At 38.1% G+C, this 13,169-nt stretch overlaps 1 protein-coding gene across 8 annotated transcripts in view; it reads right to left on the reverse strand.

Annotated features, from left to right (window-relative positions):
• Positions 1 to 13,169, reverse strand: part of Mid1 (midline 1) — a 381,084-nt gene that overhangs the window by 122,226 nt on the left and 245,689 nt on the right. Inside the window, exon 1 of one of the 8 annotated variants that reach the window (XM_087600600.1) lies at positions 9,676 to 9,950. The gene's annotated coding sequence lies outside the window, so the exon portion shown is untranslated. 8 annotated transcript variants of the gene reach the window in all.

Below are 13,169 nucleotides of genomic sequence, written 5' to 3' on the forward strand. Positions count from 1 at the left end.
TACCTATAGATGGCTCTGAAGAAATGAAAATGTTTGGCCTATTGGGCAAGACTTTGATTAATTGTGGGTAGAAAATTATCTCCTTGTCATATTTTTTCTTTTCTATCAGAAGCATAAAAATCAAAAGGAAAAATGTAGGCTTTTCCTAGGCTTTGTTACATGCTGGTTATCATTAATTATGTTATTTTCTTATGTCAATACGTTCTTTATTTTGAGACAGGGTCTTGCTATATATTACAGGCTGGCTGCAAACAATATTATTGCCTCTGTCTCCTGAATGTTGGGATCATAGGAACAAGGCACTATCATAGGAGCACACCATCATGCAGAGCCTACTCATATTCATCTAATTCTCACTTTCATTTAATTCGTTTACAATATACAGTATTTGCATTTATTTTGATGGTACCATATCATAAGCCAATACATGAAACAAAACAAAACAACAAAAACCAGTGTTGACAAACATTTAAAAAAAAGCAAAACACTGAAAGTGGTAAATCATCTGTCATGTAACAAGTAGCATATAATACAAACACTGGAATACCAATTCCCAGAATGCACATAAATGCTAGATGGGCATGGAAGTCATCTGTAATCCCAGTGCATGGGAGACAGAGATAGGGAATACCTCTGACAAAGCTAGTTAGCCAGAACTATGGGTTCGTCCCTTGCACTAATGAATAAGGTAAAGAGCAATCAGGGAAGAGTCCCAATGAAAACTCAGGGTTCCACAAGCATGTACACATTAGTCTGCCTACATACATGTGATTACACAAAGATGCATTGATGCACATGAAACATGTATAAACAAAAATAGATGCTTTAATTTATTAAAACTTAAGAGAGCATTTTCATATAATTCAGAAGTAAAATAAGTATGTTAAAGAGACATTTGCACTCCTACATTTGCCGTGACATGATTCACAGTAGCCATGTTATGGGAAGAACCTAAGTGTTCAAATGATGAACAGATAAACAAATGCAGTATATATACATGATGAAATACTACTTGGTCAGAAAAATGGAATTCTATCATGTGCAGCAATATGCATGCAAACAGAGGATATTATAGTAAGTGAAATACTGAAATAAACCAGAACAGCAAAAGATAAACATTGCATGATGACTATCTGTTTAGTGGAAGTGTCAGAGTTCTAATAGTAGTACCATCGAAATTCCCAAGGGTGCTTCTACTGTGCAGCCCAATGGGAATGCTGATATTTTATTCACCTATTCAAAAGAGGGCTACTTATGCTAGGTACTAAGCTGGTCCAAGAAGGCAGAACCTTGTGCTGTCATCACCCTATCTTTATTATCATGATCCAAGCCATCATCACCTTATACTAGGCTTATCACAAGAACTTTCTAAATGCTTTCATGGCTTCTTCTCATTCTTTCCTGTTTCCTTATAGCCTATTTTTCCACCCAGCAGCTACAGAACCTGTTAAAACATGAAAGATTCTGCCTCTCTTCTGCTCTTCCCTCCAGGGACTTCCCATGTCAGTCAAATGGAAATTCACCACAATAAAAACAGCCCTAGAAAACAGACAGACAGTGAGCTCATTTCCTCCCACGCTACTCCTTTCTTGTTCTGCTCTTGGCAAATGGATCCCTTGTCAATCCACAGATATGCCATACGCATCCCATCTCTCCTACTCAGCCCATACAGTCTTTAGAAACACGTGACTCCCGGCTCTACAGTTACCTTAGCTGAACCTACATAAAACTAATTGCCCCACCACCACCATAACTACCCACCCACTATGGAAACCCTTGCTTTATCTCAGTCTGTTGTTCTCTATATCTCTATTGCTAACAGATTCTATTACTTTGCTTATTGTTATCTCCCTCTAATATCTCTAGCACTAGACAGTGCTTTATGAAGCCAGAGATTTTTCTTTCCCTTTGCAGGTTGTGTCAGAAATAGCTAGAAAAATGGAATGTAGAGTAAACTCGAGCACTTATTGATTTCTTCAACTCTAATGTACTGAAGCTAGGTGAATAAGGCACAACTCTTTCCTCTAAGGATCTGTCAATCACTAACATAGAAGTCAGCCAGCTTTCTATATAAATGGCAGGGCAATAAAGATTTTTTTTTGTGGCCATGGGATATGCATTGCAAAAATTAGCATAAAGAATACCGAAAGGAATGAGCATAGCTAGGCTCTAATACAACTGCATTTTAAAAAGCAGATAATGAGCCAGAGTCCACCTGCAGATCTTATCTTTAGAGATGAGATATACACTCATCTGGTCAGAAAATAAAATAAAACTCACCAGCAGGAATGTATGAATAAAATGTCAGGTGGAGAACAAGAGGAAAGGTAGAGAAGCCAGAGCTGGACAAGTGAGTGCATGCCCCGTGTTAACAGCAAGTTATGTGCAATGGGATTTCACCCTGACATCAATGGAAAAGATGTGAGTTCAGTGCTTGGGGCAATTCATGTAGGAATGATTTAATAGCAGCTGCTCAGATCTGAATCTTTTCCTTTTATTGCCATAGTTCTTCTCCACATGGTGTTTTGGGCAAATGTCTACACTATAAATAGTTAATTGAATTAAGTGCTGAGAAGGTAGCTAGATGTGACAAATGAAGTTCAGCCAAATTTTTAAGTCTTTGAGTCACATAATTCCAAAAAGGGAGGGTTTCTGAGTTTATAACTATAGTAAATTCCACAGAAGTTGCTACATATCATCTTTATTACTAAATAATATCTACATATGTAATTTCCTTCTCCAAGAAATTAGTCTGCCTCATTTTGTATCTTTCTTTAAAATATCTACAGAGATTAAAATATTATTTATTCTTTAATAAAATATTAATGTTTTTCCATGCACTTGGTTCTGCAGTAGGCTTAGGTACCTTGCCTTTGCCTTGGTGACTTAACTGTTCATTAGAGATGGGGTGGGGAAATTGTAGAGCACAAGAGATGGCTCCACAGTTAGGAGCACTTGCTGCTTTTTGCAGAAAACCTGGTTTCAGGTCCCAGCACCTGCATGGAGGGTCACAATGTCCTCATCTCACCTCCACATGTGCTAGCCATGAATGCAGTCCACAGATACATATGCATGCAAAACACTCATGCACATAAAATATATCTAAAAATGAAAATAAAATGTTAAGTAACATAATAAAATAGGAAACTCAAAGGCAGAGTACAAGAGGGAAAAGGAACAGGACAGTTTGCTCAGGGTAAAGGGTGAGGGAATTTTCAAAAATTGAGCAAGGATCATCCACAAGCTAGTGGGGGATTGGGTAGGATTTGTGCAAAATAAAATGTTATGTTTCTTTTGTTTTGTTTTGTGTTTTTTGTGTTTTTTGTTTTTTTGTTTTTGTTTTGCCTAACCTTCACGGTTCAATTTTTTAGCTAGCTTCTTAGAATTTAGTACAATAGAAGGAAGTCACACGTGTATATTGTTATCAGGAAATTCTATAGCTCAACATTTTAATGAATGGGCTCATTGGTCTTTATTCAGAAGAAGGAAGTGATATTATGAGAACTCCTTGCAACAGACTGAGAATAGCAGTAATTCAGCATTCACACCTTTGCCTGCCTGCCGTTGAATTATATATAACAGGGCAGAATAGTAAGCAAAAAGAGTTGAAAAAATAGTAAAAAAATAAGGTAGGACATTTAACAAGCTGTATATAAGCTGCCTGCATGTCCTTGAGCATGAGTCCACAGATGTGCCCTACAATTCTAGCAGCCATTCTAATCATATCCAAAAGCAAGATTGTCATTAGTGATACAGTTCAGTGAAACCTCATAAGCCCGGGCTCTTCTCAAGAAATGCATTTACCACTGAAAGCAGTTCTTCACAATAGAAAGCAAATAAATGGAGGTTTTGTGGATAAAAGAATAAGATGAATAATGGTCCACTTTTTCCTTCTTCAGATATGGCCCTCTCCTTCTGAATAACACTGCAATTATCCTTCTCAAGTCAGTCTCTCTTTCTCTCTCTCTCTCTCTCTCTCTCTCTCTCTCTCTCTCTCTCTCTCTCTCTCTCTCTCTCTCTCTCTCTCCTGCTGCTGACTTCTTTCTGTTCATCAAAGCCCTGGAGTGTTCTAATGTTGTGTCCTTCCTTCCAAAAGGTAAGCCAGTGTGCAAACTCATTTCATGGTCACTTTCTGTGAAAGTGATTTTTAGACTTAAGTCTCAAGCACCATTTTCCTGGGTTGTCACTTCAGTGTTCACAAGCCTCAGCTTCGTGGTCTGTAACTGCAGAATCAGAAAGCAACTCTCAGGGAACTTATTGATCTCCTTCCCCAACCTGTCTTTTCTACAGGTATCTCCTAAAGTGCTTCATTCTCTACCCTCAAAAGGAGAAACCTGCAACATTTCCTAGTCCTTCTTCTGTGGAGAAGGCACAGTAATAGTCCCAAAGATGTCTACAAACTATACCTGTATGTAACGATAGATAAAGGAGAAAATATTAAAGTTGCAGCAATAATTAGGCCCAAGAAGCTAATTTTGCAATAAGGAGATTATTCAGGATTATTCAAGAGACACGAAAGTGTCAAAAGAATTTTTAAAAGTGATAGAAGCAAATGGAAGCCAAAGGCAGAGTGATGTGAGCAAAGCTAGACCAACATGGCTGGTTTGAAGACATAGGAGAATACTACAAGCTACACTAAAAGATGCTAGTCTAAAAGTACAACAATGCCAAGCAACCAGAGCTTCCAGGGACTAAGCCACTACCTAAAGACTATACATGGACTGACCCTGGACTCTGACCCCATAGGTAGCAATGAATATCCTAGTAAGAGCACCAGTGGAAGGGGAAGCCCTGGGTCCTGCTAAGACTGAACCCCCAGTGAACTAGTCTATGGGGGGAGGGCGGCAATGGTGGGAGGGTTGGGAGGGGAACACCCATAAGGAAGGGGAGGGGGGAGGGGGATGTTTGCCCGGAAACCGGGAAAGGGAATAACACTCGAAATGTATATAAGAAATACTCAAGTTAATAAAAAAAAAAAAAAAAAAAGATGCTAGTCTAAAAGCTGGTGATAGAAGAATGAAAATGAATGGCATCCTACCTCCTACAGAACTCTGTAGATACTTTGACAAATAGGCAAATTCGTATGTGATTTCAGACTTCTGAAACTATATAAGAGTGGATGTGTAGTATTAAAGGCTATTAGGTTTGTTACAAAATAATATAACATCAGTACAAAGACATTCTCCCTCTCCAAAAGTCAAAGCATTGTGTAAGAAATGTGCACTCCATGCATTGGTTTCTTTTTTCCTGTTTTCTGTGACTGTAGGCTGATCCAGACTCACTCTGCTACAATTTTAGACCATCACCCTCCCCTCAAAAAGAAAACACACTCTTTTCCTTTTACTTCTTTTTCAAAGATTTATTTTTATTAATTTGCGTGCATGCATCAATGTGTGGGTATGTACACCTGAGTTCAAGAGCACTCAGAGGCCAGAAGAAGACATTGAAGCCTCTGGAGCTGAAATTATAGGCCACTATAGGCTGCCTGACATAGGTACTGAGAGATAAATTTTTGCCCTTTAGAAGAGCAGCAAGCATTCTTAACCACTGAGTCACCCTCCAGCTCCAAGAGTGATTTAGTCCTGATCTTTCCTCCTTGAGTTTATTGCTTATAACTTGCTCCCTGGACTATAGCTTTTTCATATCATTTCTCTCCATGGTATAAAACAGAGGAGTTCCCCTATTGCCCAGGACTATACATCCTGTCTCATCTCCATTTTTAAAGTCCTGCCCAAGTTTCTCCAAATGACATCTTTAAGATTCCTACCTTCTTAAGTCACAGGCCCAAGAAATGGGACCATTTGCCATTCTTTGCAATTGGCTTTTGTTTTTCTTCCTAGCATAAATCATTTTCCTTAAATAATTTTTTGTTTCATGCTAGATGTTTCTTGTTTGTTTCATTGTTTGTTGTCTCTGTGCAGATTTTAGATGAGAATGGAATCTTTCAGAGGGCAAAAGTGTCCTGGCCATTATTGTATTTGGCAACTACATTTTAAATAACTAGGAAATGTTTAAAAAGACAGATCTAAACAATGTGACATATGTTAAGTATTTACACTTAATAATTACAAAGTAACCCTTTAAGCTGAAAAATTCAAAGTGACATAATTATCCTACTCAGCAAATCATTGAAATATTTACTAAAATATTTCTTCATACACAACAGAATAACAAGACATTAGTCTAAATTATGAGAGTCATCCTATTATTTCTATGTATTCTAAATCATTCAAGGATAAAACATGGATGTATGAGCTCAGACATGCATGCACACATGTGCACATTCACATGCGCACACACACACACACACACACACACACAAACATACACACACAAGCTTCTTTGAAGAAAATATTCACAATCTCAAATGTAGGCTTCTTGTGAATGTGTGACTTGAATCAGGTGACCAATACACCCTTACAGGTAATAAAACCTTAATGCACGAGTATACACCTCATAGAATCAAGGGAAATGAATTAACAAAGGGATAAAGAACTAGTGGAGAGGGCTGGATGGATAACAAAATCTTGGCACAAGATGATGGTTAAGGTGGTTAATACAGCTAGTTAGTTGCCTGAACAGAAGGCCAGTTACTGCTCCTATATGTTCCAGGCACCTTCATCATGAGGTATTTTTATATTGACGACTCATTCATTCCACAAAGAGAACTTTCCTGGGGTGGAGTATTGTCCTTTTTTATGGCTTAGGCTATGGGAGAAAATAAAGGGAAGGAGAAAATTTCCCATACAAGAGGCATGGTACAGGGACCTCCACTATGGGGTTTGGCTTTAAGAAAGAAGTTTGGGGAACCACAGGACAGATACTCTTTAATGATGGACTTTTGTGCCTATTAGACTCATCTTTTTTATTCTCTGTTGAGGTAAAAGGCAAAGTATAATATTGACCTGGGAAATAAATGCAGACAAAGGATGTAAGTTCCAAGCCTACACGATCAAAAGCCTTGCCATCATCTTGCACTATAGCGCATGTTAGAATTTCACAATGGTATTTTCTGAAGCCTCTCAGGATCTCTACTTTGATGCAGTTAACATAACCTAGACCTCGAGGAAATACCTAGTATCCCTGTAAAGGCACGATTCATTGCAAAGTTCAAGACCAAACTCAGGAGACCATGCAAGTTTCACTTTCATGATCAAGAGTTACACTGAGGGTGCTGGGAAGATGGCTCAGTGTGTAAAGGGCACCTGCTGCTAACCTTAAAAACCTAAGTCTGATCCTCAGAACCTGCACAGTAAAAAAGAGAACAGCCTCTTACAAGTTCTTTGACCTCCACAGACATATCTGAGCATACATGGGTGCATGTACACACACACACACACACACACACACACACACACACACACACCACACATGCACAGATAGATTTAATTTTAAATGTTCATTAAAAAATATTCAGACTAGGAATTAGGTACCTCTAGCGATGATACCTTCTTTCCCCACCTACCCATATTCTGTCTCATGTTTGCACACTGCATGAAACATAATTGTTATTCATTGTTATCCTAATTTGGAATATATAGAGATCACACACATGCAATGCATGCATAATTTTACTTTTAATCTCTCCGGGAACAGCTATGAATATTGCCACAATCAGATAAATGAATGGGGTGCTGGATCAAGAAGCAACCTGGAAAAACCAATTCTGGGTTACTTGTGATTGACTGTTAATGCCAGGTGTTTCTCCCCCACTTCCCAAATGACTCCCAAGGTGCGTCATCTGGTTCTTTGCCAAATATCCTCTAGACTATGGAAACTAAGGTTTACATTTACCAAAATACAACCCAGATAAGAAATTTCCAGTAGTTCTCAGCTTTCCTAATGCTGCAACCCTTGAATAGAGTTCCTCATATTGTGGTGACCCCCAACCATAAAATTATTTTTGTTGCTACTTCATAACTGTAATTTTGCTACTGTTATGAATTGCAATGTAACTCTCTGATACAACCACTGCCTTAACCCAATAGAAAGCTAAACCAAGACTTGTGAAAATGGATTCAGAAAGCTTAGCTCTTAAAAGAATTATGAGCAACAAGCAACACTAAAAAAATGGTACAAAGGAATTGTATTTTTTTTTTCAGAAACATGCTACACATTTCTTATCCCTATTACCTGGCAGAATTAAAAGATAAGCTGACTTACTGATCTTAGGACTTTGGGTGTGACACTATTTCTTATTATAGAACTATAGGTGCAATAGCTTTCTGATGGCTGTGGAATGGTACTTCTATCATGAATCAGAAGAATGCAGACTCTGAACGGCTCAAAATGACTGATGAGAAACACTGGGAATCAACCTGACACTTTTAAGATTACAACAGACTAAGCTCATAAAGACCTTGTTCTCACTCAGAGTAATGTCCTAAACCAGAAAATTATATAATAACATCAGTAGAAACTGGTTCTATATGCAAGGTGAACTCACTAAGGATATAAAATTTAAATGACATAATAAAAGCACTCAACTTCTGCGTATTCAATAGGTAGCTTAGTATTTAACATTCAGGTATAAAAGACACCAAATAAACATACTACCCAAGGCCTACTTTAGTTATTATGACTCTGGCAGGGGAGCCAAAAAGGGACAATGAAAGTAGTCTTGATGGAAAGAAAGGAAATTTCCTTGGAATTGAAACTATTTTGCAAGACTGGGAATGGGAGATACAATATTTGGCAATTTCACACTCCTATCATGGTACAGAACAGTACACAGACAAAATAATTTTTTTCCATAAACATACTACAATGAGGAGGAACCTGTGAGAAAAGGGTGATCCAGTGACATTTTTCAAGTAATGAACATTACACAAAAATTACAATATCACTACATGTGCCCTTAAAGTGTCAGCACATCCAAATTCATTTAATTGGTAACAGACAAGTATGGATTTCTGCCAAACAAATTGAAGGGGTTCAGAATGACTGAACGAAGCAAAGATGACAAGCAGATTAGCATCAAGATGCTAGGCTGGAGTTTTCAAATAAGCAATTGGTACATTTAGAACAATTTGTAATTTCTTCTTTGTTTTTACTTAGGAGGAATCAGGTTGCAACTGAAATTATTTTGCCTGATATGAGAACTAGGGAGGATTTAATGTCACCAACCACTCACCTGGTGAAATTCATGCAAATCAAATCAAACTATTAAGCAACCATTTTTCTGTACTTCCACATCTGCCTGTAACACATGCACATTTAGTAATTGGATCTCTAGGATATCCTTTAAAATAATCACACACTTGCCTGACCATGCCACCTGACTAATAATGAATGAACATTCCTGAAAAGAATCATTTGGAAGCATGGCAGATGTCTGTGGGGATATGAACGCTTTAATGATCAAAAATTAAGGGAAATTGGGAGCTGGGTCACACAGTCTGGTTATTTTAATTGAAACCCAGTCTTCCAAATTTACTTAACAGAATGCTTAAATACTCCTGGAAGTTCATCTACACACATAGGCAAGCAAAAGACACTCATGGCAATGAAAAAGAGCAACCTCTGTCTCACTGTTTTAACAGTTAAGAAAACCCCTAGAAATCCTCGATCATGCAATCCATTCCTAGAAGCCTGGTAAGCAGGCTGAAAACAAAAAACAGTTAAGAGCCCTTTGAGCACCACTCAAGATTCTGACAGATCCCCTTGAATACCCACCAACGGACTGCACACTAGTTCTTTTTGAAGAAACATCGCTGTATGTAGAGGATGGGCTTCCACAAAATGATAGACAGGCCACTCAGACCAGGTGGTGGGTGGCAGGCAGAGCTGGAACAGTCCTGTGTGTGTGTCTGTGAGAGCGTCGACAGTGAAATACAACAGGAAAATCGGTCCAACAATTCCAGGAAGGCCAGCTCCACCTCATCCACTCCGCCAGGGTTGCCTGAGTTGAAGAATCAACTGCCTTTTCCATGGCCCCCACTGTGACTTCCCTGTCCCCTAGCCCAGTCAGTGCTCAGCTGAAACAAAATGAAAAGGCAGCTCAGGTCAGGCTAACACCCACTGCCTTGACAAGAAGCCTGATGACTTGGCACTGAGATAGGCACTCTTCCTGCTTACAGGGACCAGCAGTGGTTCAGATGACTGCATGATGCCTGAAGTCTGAAGCAAAAATATCAGCTCTCTATACTGTATGCAAGACAAAGGAGACGGTGGGGGCTTACTCTGGTTGTGCAGTGTGCAAGTTGTAGCACCTGCTTTTATGGTACTACGACACTTCATGATGAACCAGCTAGGGGTCAGAAACTTGACACCTCCTACACCTGGAATCCTTTTAACACCCTACCCAGCACTGGATACTGGGTCATGTTAAAAATAAGATGCTCTTTTTTGTTTGTTTGTTTCTTTAGCCTCATAATTCAAGTTTCATTTTTGAAAGAAGTTAGTTTCTAGTTTACATTAGGAGGAACAATATGTTGTATAGATATGATAAACCATATTTTCTTCCAAAAAGCCTATATATTACAATGGATCATCTTAATATACAACATATATATGAATAAATTATACACATATATCACATATCACCCACATAATCACCTCAAAAGAGTCCTATGTGAAAATAGTTTTCTGTGGCTTTCCATGGGGAGTGGTTCCTAAGTACACCCACTAAAAATATCAATGCCCATGGATGCTCGTTTGTTATGGCTTGATATTTGCATATATACAAGTCCTCTCACATATTTAAAATCACTGCAGAATTACCTATAATATCTAACACAATGCTATGGTAAATTCTTTGAGGGGAAAAAAGTAACAAGAGGGTCTTATACATGTTCAGTACAGACAAAGCACAGTTTACATGTTTTACTCTTGGACTGGGTTGAATCTATGAATTCAGAACTCACAGACTGTTAATTCTATCTGCATCTAATATCAAATAAATCTAATACCGTATGTATATACAGACTACGAAAGAGTCCATAAATGTTCCCCAAGCTTGATGTCACTCTCTAGAAATGGTCTCCAGAATGGTAAGAAAGGGGCACACCGAGAATGGAAAGTAATCCTTTAAAATAAAGAAAGGGAAGTAGATTTTCTAAGAGAAAGAAGAAAATTTGTCCTGCACTGCAGTTAATTGAAGGATGTGGCTTATCACTATACAAGACAAGAAACTGCAACAAAAGTATTTCACCAGGAAAGTGTGAAAACAAGTCTGCACAATCCAGTTTATCCTGTAGACAGTTGGGCTCCAGCAAAGGTGATTAAGGAGCATGCAAGATAAAGGGGAAGCTGGGGGCTCACTCTGGTTGTGCAGTGTGCAAGCTGTAGCACCTGCTTTTATGGCATGTCAACACTTCATGGTGAACCAGAACACAGTTCATAGGACATAAAAAAATGTACAGTATGAGGTTCTTGCTTGATGTCTCCCCAAATCATACTTCTATTTACCTATTAACAATACAGGCATCAGTCAATTTTAAAACCAATGATTTCTAGAAGACATTTATGTAGTCCACCAAAGACATATTTATATTATCAAATGGAAAGTTAAATTTTCATCAAAGATATTTTAAATAGCCTATGTGAACATAACATTATGAGAAGAGATATAACTTGCCTGTATTCTGGCACTGTCATGGGAAAATCAGCCTGAATGGTTCAAGTTGAAACATCAGGAAACAAAAAATTCACTCCACCCATGAAAAGACAATGGTAAACAACAACAAAGCAGTTTGTAATATTTTCAAGTTCATAAATTGTTAGCCTTTAGTTGAGATTTTTAACAATCAAAGGGTCTCAAATATTTCATGTTTTGTATATTATAGTTTATTTTAAGAAACAAACATCCTGGGTGTTTTCTTTTTTTTTTCTTTTAAAAACAAATAAACAAACCTAGCCTTGCTTTGTAGTCAAGGCTGGCCTGGAATTTATGATCTTAATTCCTCAGCCTTCAAGCACTAGGCTTAAAAGTGTGTGTTGCCATGTCCAGCTAAACCAATTCAGTTTTAAAGCCAAATCAAATATATTTTATATTATGTTGTAAATGACTGATGTTTTCTACTCTAGACCTTTCTGGGTTTCATATAAGAATTTGGGTCTGACAATAGTAACAGGCCACAAAGAGAGAGAAAACAGAGAGGACAATCTCAATTTATCTCCTAGCAAGAGATCTATGATTGAAACTTCAGATTACTGGAGTCACATCAAGGTGGTGGCAAAATCAAAGCTACTAATTTCTTTAAATCCACTCACAGGTGAAGAGCACATAATACTCCCTTCCTTGAGTGCTTTTCCATGCATATTTGGGTTGACATTTATACATGTATCCATAAAATTCCAAATCTATAAAATCCTGGATGTGTATATAATGGAATCAGTATTTGTATATGTATATATAGCTACACACACACACACACACACACACACACACACACACAGGCACAAGACACACAGACACACACAGGCACACAGACACCACACACAGACACACAGGCACACAGACACACAGGCATACAGACACACAGGCACACAGACACACAGGCACACAGACACACAGGCACACAGACACATACTCACAGACACACACACTCAGAGAGAGAGAGAGAGAGAGAGAGAGAGAGAGAGAGAGAGAGAGAGAGAGAATTATAAAAAGAAAACCACTTTTTCTATTCAACTTCAAAGCTAGCCACACACAAAATACCCATATTCCCAGTATCCTGAAGTTACATTGTGATCTTAAGAAATAAATAAAACTAACCTCATCTACAACTCCTGGTTAACTATTATGAACATTTCCTGTGATCACTGAAGCCCTACAGTCAGAGGATGAAGCACCCATCCCCCACACAGTCCTCTGTTTTTTAAGGCAACCAAAAGAGTAGTGATTCTTTTGTTCTCAATTGTTATTGTAAAGCACCACATGAAAGACTGGGAATGATGGGAACATGGCAATGAAAAGGACAAGAGCTCTGACGAATGAAAACAGGATATTAAGAATAGTATCAGGACTGCCTGTACAGAACAAAAGCAAGAGAGAGACTTTTCAGAGAAATTCGAGCAAAACTCTTTTTACTACATTGAAACAGTGGATAAACTCTAACATTTCTCAGACTCATAGATGTTTACAGCTGGGGCAATAAAATTGGGTTACCATTAAAATGCACACATAGACATTCATTTTAAATTATCAAAACATTAAGATAGCTTCC

Source organism: Rattus norvegicus, chromosome X (genome assembly GCF_021556685.1).
Source record: "Rattus norvegicus strain SHRSP/BbbUtx chromosome X, alternate assembly SHRSP_T2T, whole genome shotgun sequence".
NCBI classification, from domain to species: domain Eukaryota; kingdom Metazoa; phylum Chordata; class Mammalia; order Rodentia; family Muridae; genus Rattus; species Rattus norvegicus.